This window comes from Herpailurus yagouaroundi, unplaced genomic scaffold (assembly GCF_014898765.1).
Source record: "Herpailurus yagouaroundi ecotype Mexico unplaced genomic scaffold, PumYag 221, whole genome shotgun sequence".
Classification (NCBI taxonomy): domain Eukaryota; kingdom Metazoa; phylum Chordata; class Mammalia; order Carnivora; family Felidae; genus Herpailurus; species Herpailurus yagouaroundi.
Window position 1 is genome coordinate 19,729,652 of NW_024412452.1, and position 21,742 is coordinate 19,751,393.

The 21,742-nt window shown below is 35.7% G+C and overlaps 1 protein-coding gene and 1 long non-coding RNA gene across 12 annotated transcripts in view; both read right to left on the reverse strand.

Moving 5' to 3' along the window:
• Positions 1–21,742, reverse strand: part of EHBP1 (EH domain binding protein 1) — a 364,778-nt gene that overhangs the window by 131,176 nt on the left and 211,860 nt on the right. The window lies entirely within an intron of this gene.
• Positions 5,909–8,271, reverse strand: LOC121019118 (uncharacterized). Its single transcript, XR_005785467.1, has 2 exons — positions 7,002–8,271; positions 5,909–6,917 (listed from the first exon to the last, which is right to left on the reverse strand). It is a non-coding gene; the product is annotated as an uncharacterized LOC121019118 (long non-coding RNA).

Below are 21,742 nucleotides of genomic sequence, written 5' to 3' on the forward strand. Positions count from 1 at the left end.
ACACTTCTCTGATAATCTTGGGAGATTACATATCCCCAATAAAGCCTAAACTGATACAGTACAAGTTAATTCAGTATAACATTTGGTTTTATTTTTACAGATCACACGAATATATTTTTGTAGGAAACATTAGAAAGATTAAAGAATAGACTGGATTCAGAGAAGTCTATTTTTTTCCTAAATATCCTTATACATCAAGATCCAAATTTATATCAACAAAATAGAAGAATAAAATGCCTGAAGGTTTCCACAGAGACAATTACAACATTTAAACAGTAGGTTTTTCAAGTGATTTGAATATGAGCTTTTTACTGTTTTACTCTTCAATACACTAAGGGCTTAAATTTTTTCATTATCACTTGGCTCTATAATTCCAGAAATAATGGTTTACTTAAACAACTGTATGTTTAACAGAGATTTAAAATGCCTCAGCTCCTATCTTCAATCTAAACAGGCAGCCTGCCTTGATTTAAAAGATTTGACACTTTCTTTCTAGGAATTGTCATATTGCCCAAATTAGCTTATTATTAGGAGCTTTGTTGTTATAAAAAGAGGATAAAAACATGCAACAAAAATCCATTCCATCTTCCTTTTTTAGTCCTGTAATTATCATGAGCAATTTGATTTATTTGCCATTGAATTCATTTACCTAGGAAAATCATATACAATGTTCAGTCTACAAATTAAGTACTGGGTGGATATGCTTTACTATACGACAAGTAAAAGCTTGTAAAGAAAAGTAGAGGCATAAAAGCACTGCAGTGTTTTTAATGAAACACATTTACCCGCCTTGGGTAAAAAGTAAAAGTAGCTCATAGCTGCAAAACTTTGTATTAATGCTTAGTGTGGCACACTACTTAATTGAAAGATTCTTAATTAAACGTGCCCCACCAAAAAACCTCACCAAATTGCATTTGCCACCAAATGACTAACAAGTACACAACAGTTGGAAACTGTCAAAATATTTTACAGCTCAATTGTAATTACCAACCAAGTCTAAGCATGCCCTGAGTGGGCGTTAACTACATCTTGGGGGATGCAAAACATTAAGCAGCAGTCATTTTTTTTGTGGTTTCTAATTTAAACATTTAAAACTCCTAAATAACTCTAAGACTTTTGTAGTCTTTAGTGAAAAATCAGCAAAACATCAATATAAGATATAATAATTTATCATTTTCATAAATTGACTAGTGAAAAGGGCCTTTTAAAAAATAATCTGGTTTATCCCTTACCATTATAATTGAATATATTGATTATTTGGTTATTTGTCTTTGAAAATGTATTAAGTGATCTTAATTAAGACATAAATGTTTTCTGTCATCCTTATCACAATAGATGTAGCCAAAAATAAATGGGAAGGTGTGATTATGGAGAAATGTCAATATGGAAGTACAGCTGGTGAGTTTCCAGAGGGGAAAATGCAGACATCGTTTGCCATTTGAAGTAGGACAGCATCCAGCCACTCTTCACTCCTCACCAGAAAGTAGTGTGGAATACAGCTTAAAGCTCTTTGATCATCCAAATATGGTATCTCTTGCCAACAGAAAAGAATTGGGTTAATTATTACTGACCATAAGCACTGGTGGAATACTACCTTTCACCAGGTATCATATTTATCCACTATTCTTACTATCAGTTGGGGACAGAAATGGAAAGCAGAATTTACCACAGAATATATAAGCTTTGTTTTTTCTGCGTTCCCTAACTCTATATTTTTCCCGAGATATCAATTGGGAGTGTTCAAAAAACAGAGGCGCCTGGGTGGCTCAGTTGGTTAAGCATCCAACTTTGGCTCAGGTCATAATCTCATGGTTCGTGAGTTCAAGCCCCGCGTTGGGCTCCCTGCTGTCAGCTCAGAGCCCGCTTCAGATCCTCTGTCTCCCTCTCTCTCTCCATCCCTCCTCTGCTCACGCTCTCTCAAAAATAAATAAACATTAAAACAAAAAAGCAGATGTATAATGTACTCAGAAGATTCCTGTGTTTGAAATTTAAAATGGATTTATATTATCTAATTTAAAATACTGTTTAAAATGTAATTATGGTTACACAATAAGCCTCAATTATACCTATTTTATCTTAAGCTGAAAGATGGGCACACAGGTGTTACCTTTCTATAGGACTGAAAAATTCCATTAAAAATCACAAGAAAAAAAATCTCAAACTGGTAGCCATACAAGCTATCAACAATTTAAGTATAGTTATTTAATAAATGGATTCCAATCAAATCATAATGTGAGTTAATAAAAAAGGTTTAAAAGAATTAAATAAATTTAAAGTTCTGTATGGTTCTCAGAAGTACCATAATCACTTAGTCATTAGACCTCAACTAGATGGAATGTTCAAACAGAACTGGAAATGCTGATTATTGCCATGTAGTCAGAGTAGCTGAATGGGTCACCTGTTGATAGTGAGGAAAAAAAACTGTTTTAACAATTTTCTACACTGAAAACTTGGACACAAAGTTTGTAGAAGAAATAAATGTATGTTCCAGTAATATTATGTAGGCCATCGGTCTCCAACTTTTTATTGCATGACAATATAAAAAAAAATAGGAGAAAGTAGAAATATTCTCATAGGTATACATTTATGTATTATATACACATACTACTGCATATTATAAAATATATGCCACAAATGGAAATGTAAGTTTATTTATTTATTATGAGAGAGAGAAAGAGCACATGCATGCTCAGGGTAGAGGCAGAAAGAGACAGAAAGAATCCCAAGCAGGCTCCACACTGTCAACACAGAGCCTGACGTGGGGCTCAATCTCACGAACCCTGAGATCATGACCTGAGCCAAAATCAAGAGTCAGATGCTTAACTGACTCAGCTACCCAGGCACCCCTCACAAGTAGAAATTTAAAAAGAGGAGGTAAATTAACAATTAAAATATTTTACTTTATTTATTAATGGTAATAAAAACTGATTTTTCTCTCAAAAATAAAAAAGAACAATGTGAATGAAAAGGTTTAATTATTTTTAATCTTGGTTTAACAATTTGAAGGTCTAAAGTGTATACATTCATACCTGGTTTCAATAGCTGTCACAGCTAAAAAAAAGATACATCACAAAGATACATAAATCTAAATGCAAAAAGTACATCATTGGCTGTGCTTAATAAATCAGGATACTCACAATCCCACCTGTCAATTATACAAAGGATTTTTGTTGATATTCACTTAGATTCTAATTCCTGATGTCAACAAGTTAAGGTTAATACTCTACTAATAATTTTTATGCGGACTTTAAAACAGGTTAGAAAATGTTGTTTTCAAGTTCTGAAAGTATATTGATATGAGTGAGAGTTTATACAGGTGGCACAGATGTTTTTAGCAACAAAATAACATGAAAATATTTCTGTAGCCAACATTGTAGGCTGGCTAACCAATATCCATCCATTCTCATGCCTACTTCTTGTAAGGAATCAGGAAAAGTCTAGTACTCACATAGTCTGGCAAAGTAATATGAATGGAAGTTTATAGAAATAGGAAAATAGCATGAATATAAGTGGAAGTTTATCTTTCCTGACAAAAAGGATAGATGTAAAACTTCCTCTTGCATTTGTACTCCCCTTTCTACAGGACACTTTCCATCCTCTACCTGATACATGACCTTCTAATATGTAGTTATGTAGGCTAGGTGAAGGTACCCATGTTAAACTGAATATTAATATTAGTAAAGCTAATTTCTTTCTTGGATTAAAACATGTAGATACAAATTTGAACATATTCTGCCCACACCCAGTGAACTATGCTGAGCACTCCTAAGAGGTCACACATCTCACTTTCAAAGTCACTATTTAAATAATACAAAGGGCTAGATATGCTTAAAAAAACCCTGGCAACAATCCCGTGACTTAAAATTACCCACATTTCAGAGACAAGCTTCAAACAGGTTAAGGGACCTGCCCCCAAACAATATATGAACAGGATGATTATGAATGATTTTTTATGGATAATACTGACTAGAGAGTATTTTTATGGGATAAAAGCACATTTATTCCATTTGCCAAACTGTACTAAACATACACACATTTAAACCACAAAAAGAATATGTTGATTATTTAAGGCAGACCACATTTTTATATGAAAACTTCCATGAGTTAACAATACTGCATGTTTATATGCTGTGCTTCATTATATTGAATTTGATACGTAGCAATTTCAGAAAGACCTATTTTAGTTACTATCGAAAGACCTTTTTTAAAAAACATTTAAGAAAACTGTGTCCCTTGGCACTGGTCATAATAGGTTAGTACTTCAACAAACCTTTACTCATTCCATTTTGTCAGTGAAGAATTCATAACTGAGTAGGGAGGCATAAATAACTATCATTACATAATGTGATGAGAATGATAAAATATGCTCCTACACTGTGCTATTGGATCACACAGTAGAAACTCAAGTCAACAGGGGTACACCCGGGTGGCTTCCGCGGTTAAGCGTCTGGCTCTTGATTTTGGCTCAGGTCATGATCTCACAGTTCATGAGATGGAGCCGTGTGTTGGGCTCTGCACTGACAGTGTAAGCCTGCTTGGGATTTTCCCTCTCCCTCACTCTCTGCCCCTCCCCACCTCTCTCTCTCAAAATAAATAAATAAGCATTAAAAAAAAAAAAAAACACACAGAAAGAAAGTGATGTCAACAAATACTTCACAAGTTCATTCAAGCTAGACCTCTGAAGGATGAGCCTGTTTCCCACCAAAGCTTGGCAAAACTATAGAAAATCTGATACTTCTAATGCCTACCCAAATGGATGTCTGACTTAATCTGGATCATTTCTGAGGGAAAACTAGGAACAAAGACAGGTCTGAAGCTCCTGAAAGTCTCAGTCTTGTGACTAAAGTCAGAGGCTAAAGATAGATATAGAGATGGCAGAGAGCAGCAATCTTAAACTTTTTGGTTTCAGGACTTCTTTACATTTGTAGAAATTGAGGACTCCCAATTGTTTATGTGGGTATAACTACTGATATTTACTATATTAGAAATTAAAACAGAAATTAATTATTAAATTAATACAATACTTATTAGTTCTTTTTAAAACTTTACATGTTAATGTATCTCTGTAACAACTATATTTTCCAAAGAAAAATAGCGAGAAGAGTGACACTGTTTCACATTTTTGCAAATTCTTTAATGTCTAGCTGAATATAAAATGGCTGGATTCTCACATCTGCTACTGTGTTCAATCTGTTGTGATGTGTTGTTTTGGTCAAAGTAATGAAAATCTAGCATACAGATACATGGTTGGAAAAGAGAATTTTAAAATCCTTTTCAGACCATTGTGGATATTCTTCTTTGGTACTATACCAAAACTCACAAGTGGTGGTTTCTTAAAGGTTAGTTGCTATGTAGAATCTGAAACCACATTGATGAACTCTTCAAATTCTGTTATATTAAAATCCATCGATCCATCCTGCACTTTGAAAGGAATTTTTGTCTATGCATTATTTTGAAACATTATCCACTGGTCATTTGGAAAACAGATTCCCTGACAATGTTGACACGTTTCATTATATAATATTATGGAAAGAGCCCAAATGTCCATCAACTGATGAATGGATAAAGAAATTGTGGTTTATATACACAATGGAATACTACGTGGCAATGAGAAAGAAAATAATATTTCTTAATATCATCACCTATTTTTTCAGAAATGTTTTTTAAGTATCGGGAAAATCTCAAGTTCAAAGTGGCAGATAGGAGTCTTCCAAAATTCTAATTTTTGCTTGAAAGCTCTAATTGTATCACTGACAACAAATACTGTCAGTTGTTTCCCTTGAGGTGATAGTATAATTTTGTTCCTTTTTGAGAAAATATGTACCAAATAACCAAGTCTAAATAACCAGTTTGTCAGTCATTCCTTCAAGTAAAAATGGTGTTCCCTTACTCAGACCCCTAGCCAATCTTACAACCCAAACAATAGAGCAAGTCCTTTTTTTTTTTTTTTTTGGAGATAATGGTAATACCTACATGAGCAGCAGAAGTGTTTCAGGCAAACTTCCTAACACAGAATATTAGAATGTGCACTCCAAGATTAAAATTTAATAAAATGAATAATTTTTACTGTTTCATAAAGACATTCTTAAATGACATTGGTTTTTCTTTCCCTTTTTTTTTTTTAAACTGAGTCTGCATGGCCATGAAGAATACAATGACTCTTACTAACAATTTGGTGCCACTACCTTGATTCATATGTTGGCACCCACAGGTTTTACCCACTATTTCTCTTGCCCAATCTGTGCAAATATCAACATAGTGAAAAAAGTAAATCAAGTCTTAGTATTATTATGAAAATGTCCTTTACTTCACAAACCAAATGAACTATATCATGGACCTCCAGAGACCACACTTTGAGAAGAGATAGCAAGAGGATTAGCATCAAGGCAGATGTTTATTCACTTATTCCACTATATTATTTATTTTGCTAAGGGTGCGGGACCCTGGGCCTTGGTTTTAGGATCAACTTGGTGATAAAGCAGTCCCTACCCTCTAAAAGAGGTAGACGCAGGACTGAAACTAATGGAAATTGAGAGTAGGAGTTCCTCACAATATATATTTTTTACATATTCAAATTAGAGGTTTGAATAGATGTGATTTTATACTATTACATAATAAATACTACCAGAAATCAATGGCAATTAAATGTCTACTGATTACTTTTAAAAACTTTTTACTTGTACATCTTCAAAGACCTTAATTTTAGTATTGAAGTCAACCATAAAAGCTTCCAAGGACTTAGATGGGGATACAGTAGAGCAAACATAATGCTTTTACTTTTTTTAAGTTTAACTTAAAAAAACTACCATTTGTAACAGCTTTAAAAATATGAAACACATGGGCATAAACTGGACTAATGTGTAGAATACTTGCACACTGAAAGCTATAAAACATTGGTAGGAGAAATTTAAAAGGACCTGAAAAAAAATGAAAAAAAAAAAAAAAAAAAAGAAAAAGAAACAAAAATGAAAAAAAAAATAAAAATAAAAAAATAAAAGGACCTGAAAAGTAGAGAGATAAACTGTGCTCATGAATTTAAGGACTCAGCATTGATAAGTCGTTAACTCTCCCTAAACTGAACTGCAGATTCAGTACAATCTCAATCAGAAATTGACAAGCTGATTCTAAAATGTGCATATATGAAAATGCAAAGGGTTTAGAATAGCCAAGATAATTATGAAATAGAACAAAGTTGCAAGACTTATATTTTATGATTTTATGACAACATAAACAATACTAGTCAAGACAGGATGGTATTGTATAAAGGTACACAAAAAGATCATTGGAACAGAACAGTCTGGAAATTGACCTACACATATACAATTCATTAATTTTCAACAAAAGTGTAAAGGCAATTCAGAGGAGAAAGGATAATCTTTTCAACAAGTGGTTCTGGGATGAATGGATATCCATATGCTAAGAAAGAAAAAGCAACAACCAAAAAAATAAAGATACAAAAAAATCTCTGATCCATAGCTTGCAACAAATAAAACTATAAAACTTCTAATGAAAACATATGAGGAAGCTTTTGGAATCTTGGGTTAGACAAAGATTTCTTACATAAAACACCAAAAGCAAGATCTTGTGAATTAAAAATATCCCATACTTATCTATTTCTATTTGTACTGTCACCAATGTGGTCTCAACCAATCATGTTTTGCCCAGACTACTTTTTCTTTTCCATTCCTTCCTACTTCTACCCCCGCCCTGTCCAACCACCTTCACAAAAGTGATCTTTTCAAAGACATATCTGATCATATCATTTCCTTGCTTAAAACTCTCCTTCAGAGAACATGGTCTTCAAAGGCTTCATGTTGTACTATTCATCCCCCTTACTGGGAAATGACTTCTTCCTCGAATATGTCAAACTCTTCTAAGTTGGCAACCATTGTTGTTTTTTCAGCATAAACTGCTTCCTCCTCACTCCTTCACTGTCCTAAGGGCTAATCCATATTCACCTTTCAGATCTCTTTATAAATGTCACTACTAAAGAGAGGCTTCATATGACCCCTCAATCCTAAGCTTACACCCCAAGGCCTTTATACTTGCTACTTCCTTTGCCAACGGAAGCTCTTACCCCATATCTTTATATGGATCATTCCTTGATACTTCACCTTCTCCAAAACAACTTTCATGACCATTTTAAACACTCTCCTTCTATCACTCTTTAACTTCTCACCTTGCTTTATTTTCTTATCAAATATGAAATTATACTTTTTTTTTTAAAGTTTATTTATTTGGAGGGGTGCGGTGCAGAGAGAGAGAATCCCAAGTAGGCTCCACGCTGTCAGCACAGAGCCCAATGTGGAGCTCGAACTCACAAACCTTGAGATCATGACCTGAGTCGAAATCAAGAGCTGGATGCTTAACTGACTGAGCCACCCAGGCACCCCAAAAGTATATTCTTTAATTACTCATTTATTTGTAATCACTCTACCATTTTAGAATGTGAGTTGCCCAAGGACAGAGCTGTATCTTGCTCACTACTTTATCCAAATAACCCGGCATACAGTAGTGGTACAGGACTATCTGGACTTCACGACATGTATGAATTCAGGAGCTCAGTCTTGAAGAGAGATACACAAATAAATAGCTGTAATACAGAATATGGGAAATGAATGAGAAGCACAAAGTATAGAGTGATGGTATTTACTTTGGTGGCCCAGAAGAGATCCTCATATAGAAGGAGGCACTTGAGTTAGATCTTAAGAGATGTCTAGGAATGTATCCACTGGAAGCTGTAGGTGGAGGGCCTGCATGTGCAGTCATAAAGGAAAGGAAGAGAAGGCATGTGAAGGGAACTGTAAATATCTGAGAAAGAAAGACATTTGCACAGGATTCATTGAGGGACTACTCATAACATTTCACTTGCTTGAAATATTCCTCTGCCATTTCTATGTCTCAATTCTACCAAAGCAGTAATATATAAATTCAAATGCTATTACCTCCACGAAACCTTTCCTTGTGTTTTCTTTCTCCCATATTCCATATTACAAGTCCTTAATACCCTATTTTATGGCTATTGATTATTGTACATGTATTATTGCCTTTTACACAGCTTTAAGTCTAAATAGCAAAAAGAAACTAAAAATTAAAGCAGAAAGATAAATGGTTAATTTTAGAATTGATGGTGGTGGTAGTGGAAATAAGATATGTATTATTAAGTTTTAAATGATCACCACTAAATCACAGATTGGGAAATGGGAATCTATTTGAAACCTTGTATCAGATGAAGAAACAATGGACAAATTTTTCTTCTTTGAGGGAGTAGACCTGTTTACTCAACAGGTTTAGATTTTCTTCCTTATCCCCAAATTTTAATCACTTACTTAAATCACTTGTTAATACTTCTGTTACTATTCTCTTACACTCATTCCTTCATATATTTTAAAACTAGAACTGTAGGCACGATGAGAGTTAACTATTACATAGATTCATACTGATAAAAATTTATTTTAAGAATGTTACATTGGGGCACCTGGGTGGCGCAGTCGGTTGAGCGTCCGACTTCAGCCAGGTCACGATCTCGCGGTCCGTGAGTTCGAGCCCCGCTTCAGGCTCTGGGCTGATGGCTCAGAGCCTGGAGCCTGTTTCCGATTCTGTGTCTCCCTCTCTCTGCCCCTCCCCTGTTCATGCTCTGTCTCTCTCTGTCCCAAAAAAATAAATAAACGTTGAAAAAAAAAATTTAAAAAAATAAATAAATTAAAAAAAAAAAGAATGTTACATTAAGGGGGTGCCTAGGTGGCTCAGTTGGTTGAGCGTCTGACTCTTGGTTTGGGCTCAGGTCATGATCTCATGGTTTCATAGGTTTGAGCTCTGCACTGGGCTCCATGCTATCTCTCTAAAAATAAAGAAACTTAAAAAAAAGAAACAAAGAAAGAAAAAGAATGCTGCATTAAGTTTCAGCAATTTAAGTATTTTATATACAACGTTCCTTTAAGAAGACTTAGCATGTAATTTTAATAAACCAAATAGATAAAGCCATTTCATTGTTTATTTTTCCTCATAAACTTTTCCACTAAGCTCTCTAAAGAACTTTCAGTTGTTAATAGTTGAAGCATAAAATTATCTCTTTGTTTTAATGCTTCTTTATTCATTTTGTTTCTTTTTTTTTTACAGCTTAAAGATTATTCATTATCATAAACTACAATAGTTCACTTAGGGACTTATTTATCAGGAACCAGAAGATATTGATGCCACAACAGTTTTCTTCTAGGATATACATTTAGTATATAATAGACACCAAGGATTAGATTTTGTTTGAAACTAAATAAACTGAAAAGAGAATCTATGTGACAAACTAATATTCTTTTAAAAATAAACCAACTCATTATAGGAAACAAAGCAAAATAAGATAAAATAAACTGATTTATATGCAGTAATTGTTTTAAAATGTTTCACGTGTACCAGTCAGAAATTAACTATGGTCTGGCCATAGATATAATTATTTTGGAGTCTTATCTTTTGTTACTTTATGTTTAAACCTAACAGAATAATTTGTGTGCAACATTAATAGTTTTATACTGTTATAGCCCAAAATGAAATAAATTAGACAATAGAAAGAAGTAGCCTCACAAATACCACTTAGTAGTAACTGCGATTTTCCTAACCACACACATTTTCCATCCATATTTTTGAAAGTGTATGTATATATACATTTTCAAACTGTATCTTTGTAATAATACAAAAGGAAAAAAGTTAAACAGTTTAAAGGATCTTTAAATTACAGGATAATTTCATCCCAATTACAAAATACCTGGAGAGGTATTTTGGACCATTATACTCCTCTTCTACATTTTTAATATTTTGTAAACTTATTTTTTCCTTTCCTCCCCCCCCCCCCCCCACTATAGACACTCCCTTTAGGCAACAGTACATCAACAATCCTCCCACGTTCAAAGTCGGCTACATCTGTTGCTCTTTTCTATTGTTGAAAATTCCTGCCTTAATCCTATTTGACTTCATTCATGCAAAGGTCATCCTGAATTCAACAAATGGAGAAGCTATGGCAAAGCACACTGTTGAACATGACTGAGAAAATGCCTTGTGGAACATGTAACTGATGTGCTTGCCCTGTCTCAAAAGTACCTGATATATATCATGTAGGCCTCCAAACTTAAAGCCTACAATCTCAAAATGTGTTATATTCATTATTACCATATTTGCTAAACATTCTAGCAATTATAATAATGATCCTGATTCTTGGTAGTGTGCTGCTGTTTCCTTTTTCCTAAACCAGTTGAATGTTCATATTACTAGTTGTGCCTACCTTATCGGCATGAATTAAATCAGAGGATCTACTCTAACCCTATTATCACCATTAGCATTTGGCAAATGTCACCTTTTTTTTTCATCCACAGAATGGCATCTCTTATTCTTCAATTTTCAAAATCTGCTAATGAAACTAAATTATTGTATTCATTAAAAAATAAGTTCCCAATTCCAATAAGCAGCAACATAGATGGGTTTTATTATGCCTCATCTTAACAGATGCTGATTATGAACTATAGCTATAATATATTATGCCATTGGCCTTTTTCTCTATGCTAAATACAGCTCAAATCTATAATTTACTGCCATCCATATATATATGACCAAAACTAGGAGACATTAACAGGAAGATTAAAGTAAGCGCTAAAATAAACTTGAGTAAAAGAAAGATTTATGAGGTGGAGATAATTATTTTTAATATGCTCATAACTCACCATGACTAAAACATGGGAACACTTACTCACACATGCTTATGTCCAAGTTAAAAAAGATGCCTGCCAACTTAAGAAAAACCAAGCTCAATTAGTTTCAAGCAATCAAGGAAAAGGCCACTGTTATTCTTATGGCTTAATAAGGAAAAGACATCTTGTCTTTAATATACTATGCTGTTGGCCTTAAATGAGATTTTTAGTGTAAGGTAAAACTGAATACAAGATTAAAAAATATTATTTAGCTACTTACATATAAATTTAAAAGCTATTAATGATAACTTGTCACTGTTTTATAATATAAAATTATCTAATACAAAAGATACATATTCTAAGAAGATATTTTAATGCAGTTTTGTGTTGACAGCAAAATGTAGGAGTATAAATATAAACAAACTGTTGACATTATTTGTCAAGCTCATAAATCCATTTTTACTATAGTTTCTCAAATTCTCATAGACAAACTAAATAAAAGTCAAAGGATGTAAAAAAAATACAAAAACTTCATTTTTAAGATAGCACTTAAAAAAAATTTTTTTTAATGTTTATTTACTTTTGAGAGAGAGGGCAAGCAGGGAAGGGGCAGACAAAGATAGAGACACAGAATCTGAAGCAGGCTCCAAGCTGTCAGCATAGAGCCTGATGTGGGGCTCAGACCCACGAGCTGTGAGATCAGGACCTGAAGCTTAACCAACTGAGCCACCCAGGCGCCCCAGCCCTTTTTTTTTAAACCTGTGTGTAGCTTAGTTTTATTCGTTGAAGTATGTTTCCTCAACAATGCAATTTTAGGCTAAATACTTAGCCTTCATTTTCTTTCTTTTCTTGCTTTGTTTTTCAAGTAGGCTTCCTGCCAAGCACAGAGCCCATCATGGGGCTTGAATTCACAACCCTGAGATCAAGACTTGAGCTGAGATCAAGAGTTGGGTGTGGGGCACCTGGTTGGCTCAGTTGATTAAGTGTCCAACTTCGACTCAGATCATGATTTCACGGTTCATGGATCCAAGCCCTGCTTGGAGCCTGTCAGCACAGAGCCTGGAGACTGCTTCATATACTGTGTTTCTCTCTCTCTGCCCCTCCCTCGCTCTTGCTCTCGCTCATGCTCTCTCTCTAATAAACATTAAAAAAAAAAAATAAAATAAATAAAAAAAGAGAATCGTGTGCTTAACTGACTGAGCTACCTAGGTACCCCTCTTTTTTTTAAGTAAGCTCTATGCCCAAAATGGGGCTGGAACTCATGGCCCCGAGATCAAGAGTCATGTGCTCTACCAACTGAGCCAGCCAGGTGCCCCTTAGCCTTCATTTCCTATTTGTTTTATATTAGTAGTTTCTTGTCAGACTGCGACTTTTCTGTTCTCTTAAGCTTTTTAGTCGAGTAGTTAATGCAATTAAATGTATTAGCAATGTTTACTAGTTAAAGGAGGCTTTTTACAAATTCAAATTTTGTAAAAAAAAAAAAGACTCCTTTTAGTAAGTACTCAGTAAATTTGTTTACAAATTTGTATTTGCCTGAGATGTGGCAAACTTATACTAGAAAGTATGTGATATAATGAATGGCCTGAAATTTGCCTTAGTTTTTTTATTTTTAAAAAGGGAAAAACAACACCTACCCTACATACTTCATGCTTTTGCAGAGAATAAAATAAATCATGCATATTTAAATTTTCTGGAAACTATTAAGCACTTTATAAATCTAAGGAATTGTTATGCGAAGAGAACTTCTATCAACTGGCCAATAAGTATATTTCTTTGATGTAACATTTAGCTCATATGGAAATAGACTAAAATAAAACAAAGTAAAATGGTGTATGTCGAAGAGTCTTAAACTTCTTCGTTCCACGATTTTCTTAAGTCCTTTTATGATCCTAGAAGGGCGGGCGGCGCCCCGTACCATCATCATCAGGATTCTTCCAAGTGGTTTCAGCATGGAACTCCAGCATGTATGAATGTAAAATATTTGTGAGAGAACAAGTAAGTGGCAGGGGTTCTTTCTCCACACCTGATGTTACCTGCTGTCACCTGATTTAGACATAATCTCTAAATTCACACCCCAAAATTTCTAGTAAGGGTATGTGCTTTCATATCCTACCTGAGTGAGAGACCACAAACAACAAATCTGGATGGAAAGGCAGAGAGAAGACACTAGAAAATTACAAAATGTTTATGTTATGTATTTCCCTATTAAAATACATCATGTATCTTAAAGAACTATTGGAGCCAGCTTTATTTTCTCCACATGGGACTTGACAACAGCCCTTGTCTAAAAATATGCTTATCCCTGCCCCACGGCTCAGTCTTCCGTGCCCTTATTCTCTATGTTATCCTGAAGTAGGGGCAAACTCTCAGCTCCTAAGTTCATGATGAAATATCTTCAGAGTAAAGTTCACAATCAATGACTTTTCCCCTGGAAGTCTCAACAGGCCAGGACTTCCTAATCACTCTGAGCCCAGGCATCCTTGAAGGTTTAAGGGTCATTTTCTTAGAGTTTGTATTTTTGTTTCTTACATAGATTTTAATTTTAATTGCCATACTTCACAAAATCTACCACTTTGCTAATTCCTTAAAAAGGAAGACAAATGTCACTGTTAATCCTGACATCTATGTGTAGATGTGTGTTTCAGATGGAAGAAGGGAAGAAGAAAGGATGGAAGGAGAAACTAAAACTTGTCTAAAACTGAATTCATTTTCTTAAATACAAACTTACTCTTCTTATATTCTCTTTCTCTATTGAAAGCAAGACCAGGATGGCTTTCCTTCCCCCTATTTTCCTACATTCCTTCCATCCTTCCTTTCCATTCATTCATCCAGTCATTTATCCAACCACCTACCTGACAAATATTTACTGAGCACATGCTACATGCTAAGCATCCATGCTAACTTCTAAGAACACAGAAATGAAGAAGTCCCTGATCTCATGGAGTTTACAGAGTAGTAGGGAAAAAAACAATAAACTAATAAAATATATAGGTAGAGGAGGCTCAGTCGGTTAAGCATCCAAATGTCTATTTCAGCTCAGGTCATGATCTCACAGTTGGTAAGACCTTGGGCTCTGTGCTGTCAGTGCAGTGTCTGCTTGAGATTTACTCTCTCCCTCTCTGCCTCTCCCCTGCTCACATTCTCCCTCAAAATAAATAAACTTTAATAAACAGATGAATAAATAAATGAATAAAAAAAGTATATAAGTAGAAGACAGTAATTAATGAAAGGAGGGTGGTAAATATAGGGTCATCAGGGAAGGCCTCTTTATTTTTTTTTTCAATATATGAAGTTTATTGTCAAATTGGTTTCCATACAACACCCAGTGCTCATCCCAAAAGGTGCCCTCCTCAGTACCCATCACCCACCCCCCCCACCCCCATCAACCCTCAGTTTGTTCTCAGTTTTTCAACGTTTATTTATTTTTGGGACAGAGAGAGAGACAGAGCATGAACGGGGGAGGGGCAGAGAGAGAGGGAGACACAGAATCGGAAACAGGCTCCAGGCTCTGAGCCATCAGCCCAGAGCCTGACGCGGGGCTTGAACTCACGGACCGCGAGATCGTGACCTGGCTGAAGTCGGACGCTTAACCGACTGCGCCACCCAGGCGCCCCTGTTCTCAGTTTTTAAGAGTCTCTTATGCTTTGGCTCTCTCCCACTCTAACCTCCTTTTTTTTTTTTTTTTCTTCCCTTCTCCCATGGGTTTCTGTTAAGTTTCTCAGGATCCACCTAAGAGTGAAAACATATGGTATCCGTCTTTCTCTGTATGACTTATTTCACTTAGCATAACACTCTCCAGTTCCATCCGTGTTGCTACAAAGGGCCATATTTCATTTTTTTCTTATTGCCACGTAGTACTCCATTGTGTATATAAACCACAATTTCTTCATCCATTCATCAGCTGATGGACATTTAGGCTCTTTCCATAATTTGGCGATTGTTGAGAGTGCTGCTATAAACATTGGGGTACAAGTGCCCCTATGCATCAATACTCCTGTAGGGGAAGGCCTCTTTATTTATTTATTTTTTTTTAATTTTTTTTTTCAACGTTTATTTATTTTTGGGACAGAGAGAGACAGAGCATGAACGAGGCAGGAGCAGAGAGAGAGGGAGACAGAATCAGAAACAGGCTCCAGGCTCTGAGCCATCAGCCCAGAGCCTGATGCGGGGCTCGAACTCACAGACCGCGAGATCGTGACCTGGCTGAAGTCGGACGCTTAACCGACTGCGCCACCCAGGCGCCCCGGGGAAGGCCTCTTTAAAGAGGTAACACTGAAAAAAGATCTGAATGAAATGAGAAAATGAACCATGAGAAAATCTGGGAAATGATGCTCCAGATCGAGTGAAAAACAAATGTAAAGGTCCTAAGGCTACAATGAGGTGGGCATGTTTGAGGACCAGAAGACCAGCATGCCTCTAACAGAATTAAAAAGGCACTGGGTGGTAGGAAACAAGGTTGGAGACAAAGACAAAAACCAGATCACATAGGGCCTCATAGGCAATGGTAATTTTATTCTGTAATGGGAGGCCACTGGTGGGTTTTGAACAAGGTAGTAGACATAATCTGATTAATGATTTTAAAAGATCATCCTAGGGAGACTTCTAGTTCCAAAAAATATTCTGGAGAACTTTACATGGCAAAATAATCAGATCCTGCACAAAATATAAATTTTTATTGAATTGCTGGGTACAAAAAGTTTTTTCATATAAAGGAAAACCTGAGCTTTTGTGAAAGAAGAGGGTTTTCCAAAGGCAGAAATATGCTTTTGTTTTGAGTATATCTGTGTGTGTTATCTTTCATAGAAAGTAAGTAGTTTTTTAAATTGGCATACTCCTACAACCAAGAGACTCCATTCCTAGGAATATTTTTAACACAGTGGTTTTTATTCCTGGCTAACCATTAAAATCATCTGGACGATTAAAAAACAAAATCAAACAAAACAATACTGATATCCAATTCTACTTCTACAGATTCTAATTTAGTGGGTTTATATAGTGTCCAAGCATTGTTTTTTGTTTTGTTTTGTTTTGTTTTTAAGTTTCTCAGCTAACACTGAGAACCATTACCCCCAAGAAAGCCCTTTTGCATGTATATCAAGAGATAGAAAGAATATTCACAGCAATATCATTTCTAATGGCTGAAATTTGCGGGAAAATTCTTATCTTTATCATCAGGAGAATGGATAAATTATGGTAAGCTCCATGTAATGGATTATATATTAGTGAAAATGAATAAACTACAACTATACACAACACAGGTAAATCTTAGAAACATAATATTGAGTAAATAGAGAAGTCTATTAAAAGGATAACGCAGGGGTGCCTGGGTGGCTTAGTCGGTTAAACATCTGACTTTGGCTCAGGTCATGATCTCATGGTTCCCGAGTTCGAGCCCCATGCCGAGCTCTGTGCTGACAGCTCAGAGCCTTAAGCCTGCTTCGGATTCTGTGCCTGCCTCTCACTCTGGCCTCCCACGCTTGCACTCTCTCTCTCTCTCACTCTCCTTCTCTCTCTCTCAAAAATGATTAAACATTAAAAAAAAAAAAAAGGATAGGGGGCACCTCGGTGGCTGCATCGGTTAAGTGTGTGACTTCAGCTCAGGTCACAATCTCAGGGTTTGTGAGTTGGAGCCCCTTGTTGGGCTCTGTACTGACAGCTCAAAGCCTGGAGCCTGTTTGGATTCTTTGTCTCCCTCTCTGTCTGCCCCTCCCCCACTTGTGCACATTCTCTCTCTCTCTCTTTCTCAAAAATAAGTAAACATTAAAAAAAAATTTAAAAAAAGGATAATGCATTTGTACAAAGATCAAAAATAAGGAAAATCAAATAACATATTTAGGTATATAGGATAGTGTCATTTTTATAAAGCTTGAAATAAACATTATTTGTGGGTTCACATGTATAAGAGAATGGTTAGCAGCTATGTGTTTGGGGGAAGGGAGGAAGATCACAGGCAGAGGGATAGACAGAAGCATTATAGATAGAATTGACATTATTGTTACTTCTTTACACTGGATAGTATTCACTTTGTTGTTAGGATCCATAACTTACATACGTACTTCATATGTTATTTTGCATAAATAAAATATAAAATAACAACAATTTTTAAAAGATTTTACTATGTAGAAAATAGACTCTGGATAGAAGCAGAGAGGAAGTTGGGAGGCCACTGAAGTAGTCCAGGAGAGAAATGATGGAGACTATGCCACAGTGGAATGGGGGGAGATGGTGAGAAGGAATCAGATTTAGAAAACATTTTGAAGAACTTATATATAGCTTATTTAATTTCTATTTAACTTGTTGTATAGGAAAAGGAGAAAATATGGGCTCCTAAGTTTTCTGCCTAAACAACTGGGTTAATGGCACTGCTATTTATTGGGAGATGGGGAAAATGAGGGGAATAGCAAGTTTGGGAAGAAAATGAGTTCAATTTTGCACAAGGAGAGATGTTGAGCAGATAACAAATCAGGGAAAAGCTAAAGCCAGAGAGACACTGGGATATATTACTATATAGATAGCATTTTAAATCACATGATTAGATTTGATTGCATTATAGTATATCCTGGGGCACCTGGGTGGCTCAGTCAGTTGAATGTCTGAATCTTGATTTTGGCTCCAGTCATGATCTCATGGTTCGTGGGATCAATGCCTGCACTGACAGTGTTGAGCCTGCTTGGGATTCTCTCTCTCCCTTTCTCTCTCTCAAAATAAATAAATAAATTTTAAAAATAGTGTGTTTCCTTTGGAAGGCCTTTTGAAAATGACTATCAAAAGTAGAAAGGCATTTACCCTTTGACTCACTTCAGAAAATGTATCAAACATATATAAAGTAATCTGTAATCTGTGTACAAATCATTCATTGCAGCATTGCTTGTAATAACAAAAGACTGGAAATAACACAATGGATGGGTAATTGGCTAAATAAATTATGGTATATTTACATACTGGAATAGACATGTAAAACATAATGAAGAAGCTTTCCATATACCAAAATGAGAAGTTTTCTAGGATATACTATTATTTTTAATGTTTTTAATGTTTATTTTTGAGAGAGAGAAAGCGAGAGAGAGAGAGAGAGAGAGAGAAAGAGCACGAGCAGGGGAGAGGCAGAGAGAACGAGGGAGGCACAGAATCTGAAGCAGGCTCCAGGGTCTGAGCCATTAGCACAGAACCCTATGTGGGGCTTGAACTTAACAAACTGTGAGATCACGACCTGAGCTAAGTCGGATGCTTAATCAACTGAGCCACCCAGGCACCCCCAGCATATACTATTAAATGAAAAGAGCAAAATTCAGGGGCAGGATAGTGTTTATAGGATGTTACCTTTGGGGCCAGAAAAAAAGGAATAAAAATAAACATTTAGTTTTGCTTCTACCTGTGTAAAACCACTGGAAAATACACAAAAAAACTAATAAAAGTGGTTTATTTTTAGAAAGCTCAGGTGGAGGAGGTACAATACGGTAAATTGGGATGGAGTGGTATGAAGACTTCCCAATGTGTATCTTTTTATATCATTTTGATTTTTGAGCCATGTCAATGTATTATCTGGCTAAAGCAATTCTACTAACACATTTTTTTTAAGAGGAAAAAGTAGTCAGCTACATTAAATACTGCTAAAGGGATCAATAAGAAAAGGACTGAAATTGACCAGTGCATTTGGCAAGATGGAAGTGACCTCCACCAGGGAGGTTTCAAAGAACAGAAGTAGAAAGAAGAGCCTGTTTGAAGTAGACTGAAAAAACTAATGATGAATATAGACAACTCTTTCAGTAGAAGGCAGAGAAATGCAAATGTAACAAAAGGGACATGTGGTGTCTAGAAAGTTTTGTTTGGAGCTATGTTGTAGAACATTTGTACACTAAGTGAGGTGATCAGGTACAGTGTAAGATACTGAGGGGAATGGTAAAATCAGGATCAAACCCCTTGAGTAGACCAGGGGGATGGGTCTAATATACAAGGTGACAGGTGGTCTTTGGATTAAAGCAGGAACAGAAAACAGTAAGGCAGAATGTGAGGTTACAAATCATGTCTCCCTTCTCTTAACACACATATAACATGCATACATTCTAACTTTAATAGCCTTCTCCCACACATGGTTTTATGTGAAAATCATTACTGTCATCCATGCGATCCATGACCTGAGCAGCATCTACCTCTCCAAACTTGTAATAACATCACTCTCTCCTTGCCCACTACATTCCAGTTACATGGGCTTTGTTCCCATTCTTTAAACATAACAAGTTACTTCTTGATTCAGAGCCTTCATACATGCTGTCTAAAGTTCATCTCTCCTACCATTCCTATTAATGTTTTCTTACTATCTCTTAATAGGTCTACTATCAAACTCTTATAGTTCTTTTTCTCCAAAGCATTTACCATGATTTTTATGTATGTACCTCTGGGTTCACTGTGTAGTACCTCTGGAAGGCAGAAACCATGTCTGTTATTATACCCACTATCTAACATAATGCCTGGCACACTGTGGATGCTCAATAAATATATTTAATATACATATATTTTTTAATTGTGGTAAAAAGAAAATATTAAATTTACCAGCTTAACCATTTTTACTTGTACAGTTCAGTAATCAGTAATTATTTCTTAAGTGAGTAAAATGAGCAATCTAACCAGTTGCCCAAGCTAGAAACTACCAAATCATCCTTGATTCTCATTCTTCCCTTTTCTCCCACAGATCCTCTTCTTTAGTCTTGTCAATTCTAACTTTACAGTTTTATTCATCCTTCCATTCTATCTTCACTGCTTTGCTCAATGGTTCAGGCCCTCATGATTTCTGATCTGGGTTGTTATAAAAGTCTCCTATGTACATCCCTGTCTTCAGGTTCTTTGGTCTCTGTTTTTCAGGTCTTTGGTCTTCAAAGTTCTCATTTTACTGAAATTTAGCCATGTCTTTCCTTTATCACATAGAAACTAAAGGTGTGCATGGTTGAACCTGGAAATCAACCGAGTGAGCAATGGTTCTCCTTACAATCTTGGAGCCAAGATCTATCAAGGAAGGTCACTGAAGCCTCAGGTAAAAAATGCCAAAAATCACCAGGAACTGCGGAAGCTGAAGACAAGGAAAGCAGTGGGGATAAGGCAATGAAGACTGAATGTTAAGAAAGACGCGGTGGAAATGCTATTAATTCTGCTACAGGAGGGGGTCTCTTGCTCAGGATTCATTATGCTTCTATAACCACTACTATTATTATTATGATTATTAACAAGATAAACAATACATACAGTAAAACCCACCCTTTCAATGTTCTGTAAAGTGACAAATGCATACAATTGCGCAACCTCCACAACTGTATACATCACCATTCCATTACCCATCCCTCCCAAATTCCTATGCATTCCCTTACCTTCTGACAATTACTGGTGAATTTCTGTCTCTACAGTTTGCCTTTTCTAAAATGCTACAAAAGTGAAATAATATAGAAAGTAGCCTTCTGACTCTGGCTTCTTTCACTTGGCATAATGCATTTGAGATACATCCATGCAGTTGGGCATATGACAGCCTTTTAGTAGTATCATTTAGCTTTTCCTTCTTTTAGAGGTATTGGGAAGCTAAGAATTAGGGTAAGACTACTTCTTTTTTTAAGATTTTATTTTTAAGTAATTTTATACACCCACCATGGGGGGTCAAATTTATAACCCCAAGATCAAGAGTCACACATTCTACTGAATGAACCAGCCAGGTGCCCTGTAAGACTACTGTTTATGTTTCCCTTCAGAGTAAATAAAAGCTTGACTTCAGAGTACCTGGTTTCAAGAGACTGCTACTAGTATCCTAATGTCTACACAATAATAATTTCTAGCAATCATACCCCCAAATGTTCACAACCTGATCCCATTTTTATGCCCCGGTACTCTACTCATCTATTCCACTTACAATCACACTAGTAGTGCTCACGGTCTCTTGAACTAGGCACTTTCATCCTTCAAAGCTTTTGCCCATCTTTCCTTTTGAAATGCCCTCCTCCTTTCTTTGCTCATTTAGTGAACTCCAATTGTCCTTTTACCACTCAGATCAGTTGTGATCTCTGCTGTCCAACTCATTACCACTACACTAC